The sequence below is a fragment of the Phodopus roborovskii genome, unplaced genomic scaffold (genome assembly GCF_943737965.1).
Source record: "Phodopus roborovskii unplaced genomic scaffold, PHOROB, whole genome shotgun sequence".
NCBI classification, from domain to species: Eukaryota; Metazoa; Chordata; class Mammalia; order Rodentia; family Cricetidae; genus Phodopus; species Phodopus roborovskii.
Window position 1 is genome coordinate 30,797,796 of NW_026126409.1, and position 10,260 is coordinate 30,808,055.

Here is a 10,260-nt window from a genome sequence, read left to right on the forward strand (position 1 = left end):
CATGGATAAAATATCCTTAATGTTTTCAGAGACATGGAAGATTATATTTGAGGGATTCTGAATGAAGGTGGTGTTAGATTTCTCAGAATCAACACTGGAAATAAGATGGTAAGCCAAGATGCCTTTAAAATCTTAGGTAGGAAAAACATATTTTTAGGAGTGATTAGAGAAAAAAGGCAACAAGAATTCAGTGTAAATGTCTGTGCAATAGACTTTCAATGATGAAAATTCATATAGTGAGTTTCTGTAAGAGATGTCTCTAAGAAAACCATCTTTAAAAGAAAATGTAAATGTGCACACTGAGAGGAAATTTTTAGTGATGAGAGACAATTTGTGTGCAATATTGTTAATAGCAAGAATTACAGGGAACATTAGAAGAGCCACTTATTAACTCTAGGAATAACGGTCCTGACAGAAAGGAAATGCAATCATATGTACTACCTGAATAATTTGCATATTGTTTACATAGTATTAATAACACAAGTAATCAATACTGACTCAAAAATAAATAAAATGGTAAATAACTGTTTTTAAAACATGAAGTTTGTGAGGGGCTGAGTCAGAAATATTGAGAAAAATAGAGGAAAGTCCTTAGTTTCTGTAGCAAAAAATTATGGGATTCTTCTAAAATGAAAAATACATTATATTATAAAGTTCTGTTACTGTTTAGAAATGTGGATGTAAATATCAGAAGAAATAAACAGTAAAATGTAGAGTATGATTTTATTTGCTTGATGTAGAAAAAGATCTATTGCTGTAGAAGCTTCCTAAAATGTGTACATGTTCATATACAAAGAGAGTTTAAATGGAGTTACTTTATAATGGGAGATGGGTATGAACAAATATCCTTATTAGATACCACAGGCTAACAAATAAAAAGCCCAGTGGCAGGGATGGGTTATCTATTTTTGGAGTTGATAGCTGGTGGGTTCTCATACACCTCCAAATATTTCAGGTTATCTCTTGCTTTTGTTACCCTCCAGAATTTGATGGTAAGACTACGTTGCTAAAGACATCACTTAGTGAGACTCATAGAACATGAAGAAATCAAGCTGTTATTGACATAGAATCGTCATTCCTATGTCTAAATTTTATAGACTGAAAAGGGTTATGTATTTAACTACAGGAGAGAATTCAACAGTCTTACCCTGCTGTGCACCTTGTGAGTTATAATAGTACTGTCCTGGTAGAACATGCAACAATGGCATGAACATAATGGGAGTAACCAACCACTTTGTAATTAGGTTTAAGTACTACTGGTCAAGATGAAACCCATACCTGACTCTGCTACTGGAGCTCTGGAATGTATATGGATCTGTATTCTGTGAAATGAACATAGTATTAAAATGATTTCTAGTGACTTATCACTATTCTAGAGGATTCTCAACACTAATCATAGAAGTACTTTTTTAACTCTAGACTGTTATTCAGACAGCAAATACCAATTGGTCTTGCTTCATAGAATAAAAGACTAAAGACCATGGAGTGTTCACCCATAAATGGAAAATCTATATCACATTCCTTCCTGTCAAGACTCAGAGGTCATCAGAGAAGAGGCTGAAGGATAGCAAGACCAAGAAGTTATGGACAACTCCAAGGAAGCTGTACATATGAATCTATAGCAGCTCTGACAGCATACACACCTGTGCAAGCTCAAGCTAGACATAGTTTCAGCATGGAGGGTGGAGGTGATATGGTAGTCACATTTGTAGACAGTCCATGCTCCCCACATTCTTAATCAAATAAGAAAATTCAAGAGGACAACTGTTTAGACATAAACATAATTGCACTTAAAATCACTCCTCCAAGTATACTCACTAATGTCAAAGTTAAGTCTTCATCACAAGGAACTAGTGTAGAGAACAAACATTTACTTTCTTGACCAAAGTATCAGTACATGACTTATCCAGGCTGTGACTTTTGTCACACCTACCCACTGACAAAATGAAGAGGAATGCCTTTCAGGACCAAACTGAAATAATTTAGGCAAAACACTTATGTTCAGGAAAAAAACTAATGTTTTTTTTCTTAATCCTTTACATGAGTACACAAACAACAAAAGTAACACTGCTTTTCTAAGCAGAATTTCTAGGAGTCTCACAAGGCAGCCAATTTCCAGTAAAAGAATTAATGTTCTCTCAATAGAAAATCATAATACTGAATCTAAAGTTAGAGAAATGTAGAGTGGGGTTGTAGGAGAGAAAATTTCAATAAGAAAATTCAAAAGTGCATGCCTATATGATGTTGTGAAGATGTCCTTCTGTTGACGGCAGTGTATGTCTTAACCTCTCACAGAATCTCATTTTATATGTATTTTCACATAATTATTATTTTAATTTAATTGAAATAGAATTGCATTGATTCTCCCCTCCTTTACCCTCCTTCTAGCTCCTCTCTCAACTCTTTCCCATGTCCAGCCAACTCTCAAGTTGATAGTCTTTTTTATTTGATTATATGGATTACATATGTGTGTGTACTCAAATATATAAATACAACTTGCCAACTCCCTATTTGTTGTTTGTGTGTATATGTTTTAGGCTGACCAGTCAATATTGAACAACCTGTAAGGGGATTCATTCCTGGGAGAGGTTAATTCTCTGTTCTTAGCAGTCATACCATCACAGAAAACTTCAACTGGAACCAGTGCAGAGACCATCAGATCACGTGGGGTCTAGCCCCACTTTACACATCTACACTACAGCTCCTGCATCTAAGGCTCAGGGAACGTTACTGAAGAGGGGCTAGAAAGATCGTAAGTCTCAGAAGTCTGCTGTGAAACAGTCTCTCCTAGAAATGTTTGCATAAACAACACTGGAACACAGTCATATCTAGAGATATGTAACCAAGAAGGAGGGAAATGTCATGGGGTCTCACCCATGCCAAAAAAAAAAAAATTTGCAGGCAACTACTGTCACATACCTTAATGCAGAGTGTACTCATTATGCCTCATTATCCATTAGTAAGAAACAAGTTCCTCTTAAGTCTCTTGATTGGTAAATTGCCCCATGAAGTTAAAAATACTATATATGAAGTGGCTTCCGTGTCTCCATGTCTGGAGATCCTCAAAAGTGTAACTTTAGTACATTATAAAATAAGCCACCTAAAACAGGAGATTAAATATCCCATCACTGTTTCTAAGACATGTTTCGTCATAGCTGTTAATTTTGGGTTTTGGAAGGAAAATGAAGTAGGCACCCAAATTAAAACTAGCCCTCCAATGATAACTTATTTAATGCCTGCCTGGCACTTCTCCTAGATTTGGAAAGCCTTTTCATATCCTTTGCTCTTAGAATAGACTTACTCCAGGAACTAGGGGAATTTCAAAATTAACCCTTTGAATCAAGTAGAAGTCCACTCATTGGAAAACAACAGGGTGGTACAAAATGGCAAGCTATTATTTTTGAAATGCCCTGCTTTTACCTTCAGGCTCCTGAGCAGGCTCTAATTTCTTTCCAGGGAGGAGGGGAGACCTGGCAACATTTGCCTCACAGCCTTTTTAGAGCTCAGGACAGCCAATTTTGCAGACTCTGCTAACATTTTTTTTGTAAGCATCCCACATGGAATTTGAGGAAATTTGGGGACATTTCATGATGTTTTCTCTGCTATCATGAAGATTGTCCTGGGTGCATGTAGCTTCCAAGGGATCTCAGAATTAACAATTACGAGGGACAATAGGCCTTGTGGAAGCAGTACTTTCTAGACTCCTACATTTTGGTAGCTTTCCATGCCTTTTTCTCCCTATGTAAATATTTACTGTGCTTTAGTTGAGTTTTGAAAAGGGACTTATTAATGGATGGTAACTTATGAGTCCTTTTTCTAGAACAGTGGCTCTCAATCTGTGGGCTATGACCCCTTTTGGGGTTGTACATCAGATAATTTTACATTATGATCCACAACAGTAACAAAATTACAGTTATGAAATAGCAATGAAATAATTTTATGGTTGGGGGATCATCTCAACGTGAAGAAATATATTGGAGCATCACAGTGTTAGGAAGGTTGAGAACTACTGTTCTAGATTGTCTCATATCACTGTCTTTACTCTGAACTTGTTTCAGATGGAATCTTTTATGTACTTGGAAAGAGTTAAGCCTGGTGATGGAAGCTTGTCCTTCCCACCCTTGACTAGTATACATGAGTATACATGTGGCTTCATCTCTTTATGAAAAGATATTTTTGTCCAACAAGGGACATGGGCTGTAATACTTTATCATTGTCATAGTGTGATGTGGCTTTGTTTCAAGTAGACACTTTATTTTTAGCCTGCTTATCATTTCTAGGAACTCTCTTGCAATAGAAATAGTGTAATCACTCAGTGTAAATAAGAGACACCATGCATACAGCACCGTTGACACAGATGCTTAGATAACCAGGTGACAACCGGAAACCAAACCTTTAGCTGTTCCTTAGGTGCAACTTTCACTGAAATCAAGAAGAAATTCATGGGAATTAATCTCTGCCTGTCATCTCGGTATCCTTTCAGAGGCCAGCACATTAGATTTCAAGTTTTGTTTATTATGTGTAGTATGTATAATTTCATCTTTGTCATCTATCTATGGAATACACATTTGAGCCAAATTTTGTCAGCGGACGGTTTTCTACATACCAATGTAATATTATGGGCATTAGAAACTTTTGAAGATAAGAATAATAGCAATTATAAGAAAAGCTTCCATTTATCAGACACATAAAATGGATGTATTTTAGTGACAATACAAATACCCTACAAAAATCACTGTCATTGCTCAATTTTATAAAGAGAAACATTGAGAGAACTGATTAGCTCAATGTTAAGTAAAATTTCAGTAGGCAGATCCCCCCCCACTCTCTCTGTGTGTGTGTGTGTTGTGTTGTGTGTCTGCGTAGGCACGATATCTGTTAACGCATATTTTTCCCCTGGAGATTTCACTTGTTTCTTAATCCTTGATTTCCCCACAGCTGCAATGACAGTCATGAAGAAAAAAATGATAGGAAAATAATAAAGAGTTATGTCACATGATATAAAAATAACAGAGCCTGGTGGTGGTGGCACACACCTTTAATCCCAGCACTTGGGAGGCAAAGGCAGGCAGAACTCTGTGAGTTCCAGGCCAGCCTGGTCTACAAGAGCTACACAGAGAACTCCTGTCTTGAAAAACCTAAACAGAGTGAGAGAGAGAGAGAGAGAGAGAGAGAGAGAGAGAGAGAGAGAGAGAGGAGAGAATAAATAGAGCATTTAGTCTAAGGTACATTTCAGGCACCCACTAGATGCAAAGTGATGCTGATGTGGGGAGAGAAGGAGGAGGGGATGATTTCTCGAGGATTCCTCCAGCTGTAGAATCATAGCTGAATATGAGCTGGGATGACCCTGTGACAGCTCATGTTGTTTCAGTGTGGATGTGTTAGATCAAAATGTGAGTCATGGTGACTCAAATCGAGTAGCATCAAGTGGTAGAGATGGAATCAGAGTCAGTGTTCTGAAACTTTTATGATTAGTCAAGATCCTGCCCTATGGATACTGAAAAAGCCACTCACTCACCTCATGCTGGCCTCACATAAGCTTTCATTTCAAACTATTTGTGGAAGCCTGTGCCTCTGGTCCTTAATGAATTGTAATGTCATTTTATAAGAGTGTTGTTAACCTCTGGCCTCAGCTTCTGATGGCTTCTGCCAACCACTTATTTTTTCTTCCCCTTTAACAAGTATTACTCTGTCATTTCAGGATGTGTAGGGAACAGGGTGAAAGCCCAGCTCTCACACATTAACATTCTGCAACCCTGTTTCCTCTTTTTTCCCCCTTGTTCCAAATTCATCCCACAGCTTACCTATGAACAGGTATTGGCAATTCTATCATGTTAGAGATATTTTTTAGTTGCTGAGAATGAAATAAACTCTCTAAATTTGCTCTGTGATTTTCCTCCTTTTTGCCACTGCCAATAGTAGTTCCAATTTCTGTTTGATTTAGCTAGATAGTATTGCTAAAACACTGAGATTTCATGCAGTACAAATGCTTAAAACATGCAAACAACTGCTGCCATCCTTTCCACCCCTCATTCGTCTCAGCTCATGGGAAAGTCTTTACAATGGTATTTGTATTGCTTCGTAGTTAAAATTTTGCTCTGGCATTTTCTTCCCTGTCAATTCTCATCAAGGTTATGTATGTAAGTACTTTATAATCTCTTGAATAAAATCAACCTCCATCCAGCCAGATTTCAATGTCTATAGTTTGCCTTCATTTTGCAAAACATTTTTTTTTGAAAACTAAACCCATGTATGTTTCACAACTCTTAAGTTGATAGACTTAAGTCAGAGAAGATGCATAGTACCATAGTACCGTAATACCTCAAGGCTGATCAAGAGGGACATTTCCCTGAGGCTCGTTTGGTTTAAAATTTTGGCCTTAAGGAAGTACTCCCATGCATAACTATTGATAATTCTTCTTCTTCTTCTTCTTCTTTTTTTTTTTTTTAGTTTTTTACTCAAAATTACAAACTTAACTCTGCAATCTAGCTAGACTCAGAGGGGGATGAGGAAATGAAATATGGGACCCAAAGAACTTCAGTGAGAGCAGTAAATGGGCTGGGAACACTCTTCCTGAGTTACAGAAGGAATGGTTTGGTGGGTAAAAATGCCTTCAAGCCAAAAGAATAAGAGTTGTCCACAGTCAGAAATGGTGATCTTAATGCTAAAAACAAAATCCTATGAGTCAACCATGGGTCATTTATTATCTAAAGACTTCCTAAATTAAAAATGTTATAAAAAAGAGTTTTCTCATTGCAAGCCAATATCACTTTTTTTCACTTTCAAAGAAGAAACAAATAAAAAATGTGAGATATCTCAGAAATGACTCTCACACCACTGTGAGGAAAGGACACCCATTAGAAACAGAACATATTAGTTTTATGGGAAAAGCTTTCCCTTGCAAAGCACACTGCTGTAGCATGTATATGTTGTCAGAAGGGATGTTAAGCACAGATGAATTAGCCATCCCTCTCATTTGCTGCTGCACTGGTCAGCTGTCATATAATGTAAAAGAGGTATGTATTATACTACTAGAACAGTGGTTATCAACCAGTGGGACAGGACCCCTCTGAGGTTGCATAGTAGATATTTACATTATAATGCATACTAGTAGCAATAAGAATAATTTTCTGGTTGGGAGGTCACCACAATGTGAAGAAGTATATTAATGTGTTGCAGAATTAGGAAGGCTGATAACCACTGTATTAAAGTATTTTATTATATGAACACTTATATTTTCTTATGAACATATAGACTGTTGGCACTTAGAACTGGAAATAAGCTGCAGCGGTATTTAACTAAGATTATAGAAAGATTCACGAGAGTCTTGAGATGATTATAATGGAGAAAAGATTGTAAAATTACGTCTGAAAGTCATTGGTGGGGATAACATTTTATTACGTTCTTCAAATATAAGAATATGAAACAACAAGTCCCTAATTAGGTCATTTTCTTGAAAGAAACACTAGACTTAAATGAGTATCATTGTAGCATATGGATTGGCTTGCTTGGCATAAGAATGTGAGCAAGTTACTACATAAAGTCTGCAAGTTACTACTTAAAGCCTGAGATGAAAGCATAATGAATCATTTTAAGAAGTCTTGGCCATTGAGACAATGGTGGTCATTAATTAATTTAGTTTTTTTTAATTTTGATTTCCTTTCTGAAAAGTAGCCTCTGATTGGATGGACAAGATCACACTTCACTGTGCATAGCTATATTTTGAGAGGTAGGTATGTGGTATAAAGACCATAGCACATAAGGCAGGAGACTGTGGTTTCCTTGTCATCTCTTCTACTAGCCAGCAGTATGACTTTGAACAGGATATTTTTTAATGTCATTCCTTAGCATCCTTGTTGGCAATCTCTGACTACACCAGAGATAGTGATATTAATGCCTTTTCTTCCCCTATCATTCTACTCAGTTATTCTACTAAGTAATTTAGATATACAAAAATTCATTTTCCTTGTTGACTCTGGGAATTGAACCCAGGACCTTGCACATGGTAAACCACTGCCCCACCACTGATCTGTACTCCTAAATTCCTATTTCACTTCCAACATATTACAATGTGTTTTTCTCATATTTTAAAATGCTTTAATAAAGTTTTGATTGTTAGTGACAATGTCAAAGCATAAATATAAATCATTCTAGCCTAGAAATTAAGAATTAAGTTAGCTAACACAGCAAATGGTCAGTTGTTCTTTATAAAAGTTTATGATTGAAATCCTTATTGATTTCTTATGATCCAACTGTCAAAACTGCTCTCCATCCTTCACTTAGCTAATTTTGTGTTTGTTTCAGAGATTTGGAGATAGGCAGGAATGTTTGTTCACTTTTCATACTGCTCTTTCATATAAGTTTTCAAAATAATTTCCTTCTAAATATTCAGAAATATTACATCATGTCTATTACTATAACTCTAGGCTATTTCAACCCTTGCCATAATTATATGCTCATGGATCATACATTGAACCATTAAGACAATTTAGAAGATTGAAGTGTGGTGATAATGAGTTCATCATGACATGAAGGATGAATATATGGTCAGCTTTAAGTTTTCATGTGACTGACAGGGTTACACTACCCTTCAGATGGCTTTAGTTACACACAGAGAGTACTCATACAACATAAGATCTGAAAGTTAATTCAAGGTTAATGTAAACAAAACCCAATTTTGACTTTTAAATTGCCAAACTGAAATTAAATATGTAAAGACAGAAATAATTGGTAATTTTGCATGTCATTACATCTATTAAAAATAATCTAAGGTATACATTAGTAATTGGATATGCAATTGAAACTAATCGGGAGCAAAATTAAAGAATTTGATCTTCCCAGTTTTCAAGAAGACACAGAATATTCTTTGAAGGCTCATTATTAAGAAAAAAAAATCACTATCATGTTATGTACTATTTTTGTTGGGAAAACAGAGAGGAGGAAGGATTCCCTAAAGTTTCACACTTCGGTGTGAAAAGATTCATTGACCTCAAGCAATGCAGAACATTATAGATGGGTTGGTCACTAAGTTAAGAGTAAAGGGGAATTAAAATGAAGCATTTCTATACGGAGAAAGAGACTCAAGCTATGTGGAACATATTTTAGAAATGACATTTTGCTAAAAAGATTTGACTCACAGCTCTCTCCTGATTAAACATTTTCCCCTTCTGCTTTCTGGGCTCGGCTCTGAAACCAGTCAACATCTGGCTGAAGATGCCAAGGATTCCCACTCTGCCTCCTAGATGACAATCTCAGCCTCTTACCTGGACCAGGAGTTTCTCTGTGCTGCCAAGGCATGATGCTGTTCCAGACAGGGTAGGAGAAGAGTCCGTCCCGTTAGAGTCCCCAGAATCTAAGTTCACATTTCGTGGCTGAGGTCACAGCTCTATTCTAAGCAGTTCTCCTTATGCACGCAGTGTATGATTCTAACAAAAACACCCTCTGCAGCTGGAGGGAGCCTCAGCTAAAGCCGGATCCTGTCAAGGCGTTCCTAGTGACTTCTGTCTTCTAAATGCAGACTGATGTTTTGCGAGAGGGGCCTCCACAACCAGGCCCAGATTGCCTGCAAAGTATTTCCTGCCTCTGAGAAGTTTGCATGTGAGAAAGCCTGCACGAAGCTGAGGGGAGGGGCAGAGCAGAGCCGCCTGGGCGTTGAAGCTCTGATTTTACACAGGACTGAAGTGAGTTTGTCAAAGCTCTTGAGATGATTAGCTAGCGTCAGAAAGTCCTAGAGTCCTTCCTATCCCACAAAGCTCATGGAAAACAAGAAAGAAAACGCAGCTCTCCCCATCTACAGTCTTTCTACTGTATTAAATGGAGATCAAAACACTTCTGTTAACTCTCATTTCAAAAGTTTTTTAAGACAGATGAATTCGGAGGTTTTTAATACCGTAATTCTTCTAAAGTTTAGAGCCTTAAAAATGACTTAAATTTTATATTCTGGACTTGAGAAAATCTGTACATAAAAATTCTGAGAATCTCGGAGGTAGAGCGTTTTCTTCTTCTCTTCCATCCCCAGAAATCTTCTCAGAACACAGTGATTTGTGTTTCATCACATGTAGCCTTACCTACAGTCCGGATCCTCCAGTTACAGACAGCCACGGCTGGAAAGGCAGAAGGCAGACTCCATCTTGATCATGTTAGAGTTGTGCTGACATTAAACACTTGCAATGCTTCCTCCTGGATGGCTGAGTCCCTCAATCAGATCTCTAAAGTGGCTAGCAGAGTGTGCATCCTTCCCCAGACACACAGTTTGTGAAT

The 10,260-nt window shown here is 37.1% G+C and overlaps 1 protein-coding gene across 1 annotated transcript in view; it reads right to left on the reverse strand.

Moving 5' to 3' along the window:
* Dlc1 (DLC1 Rho GTPase activating protein) overlaps window positions 1-9,653 on the reverse strand; it is a 355,052-nt gene extending 345,399 nt beyond the window's left edge. Inside the window, exon 1 of the mRNA XM_051182280.1 lies at window positions 9,264-9,653. The gene's annotated coding sequence lies outside the window, so the exon portion shown is untranslated. The remainder of the gene's footprint in view (window positions 1-9,263) is intronic.
* Window positions 9,654-10,260: the final 607 nt, after the last annotated feature.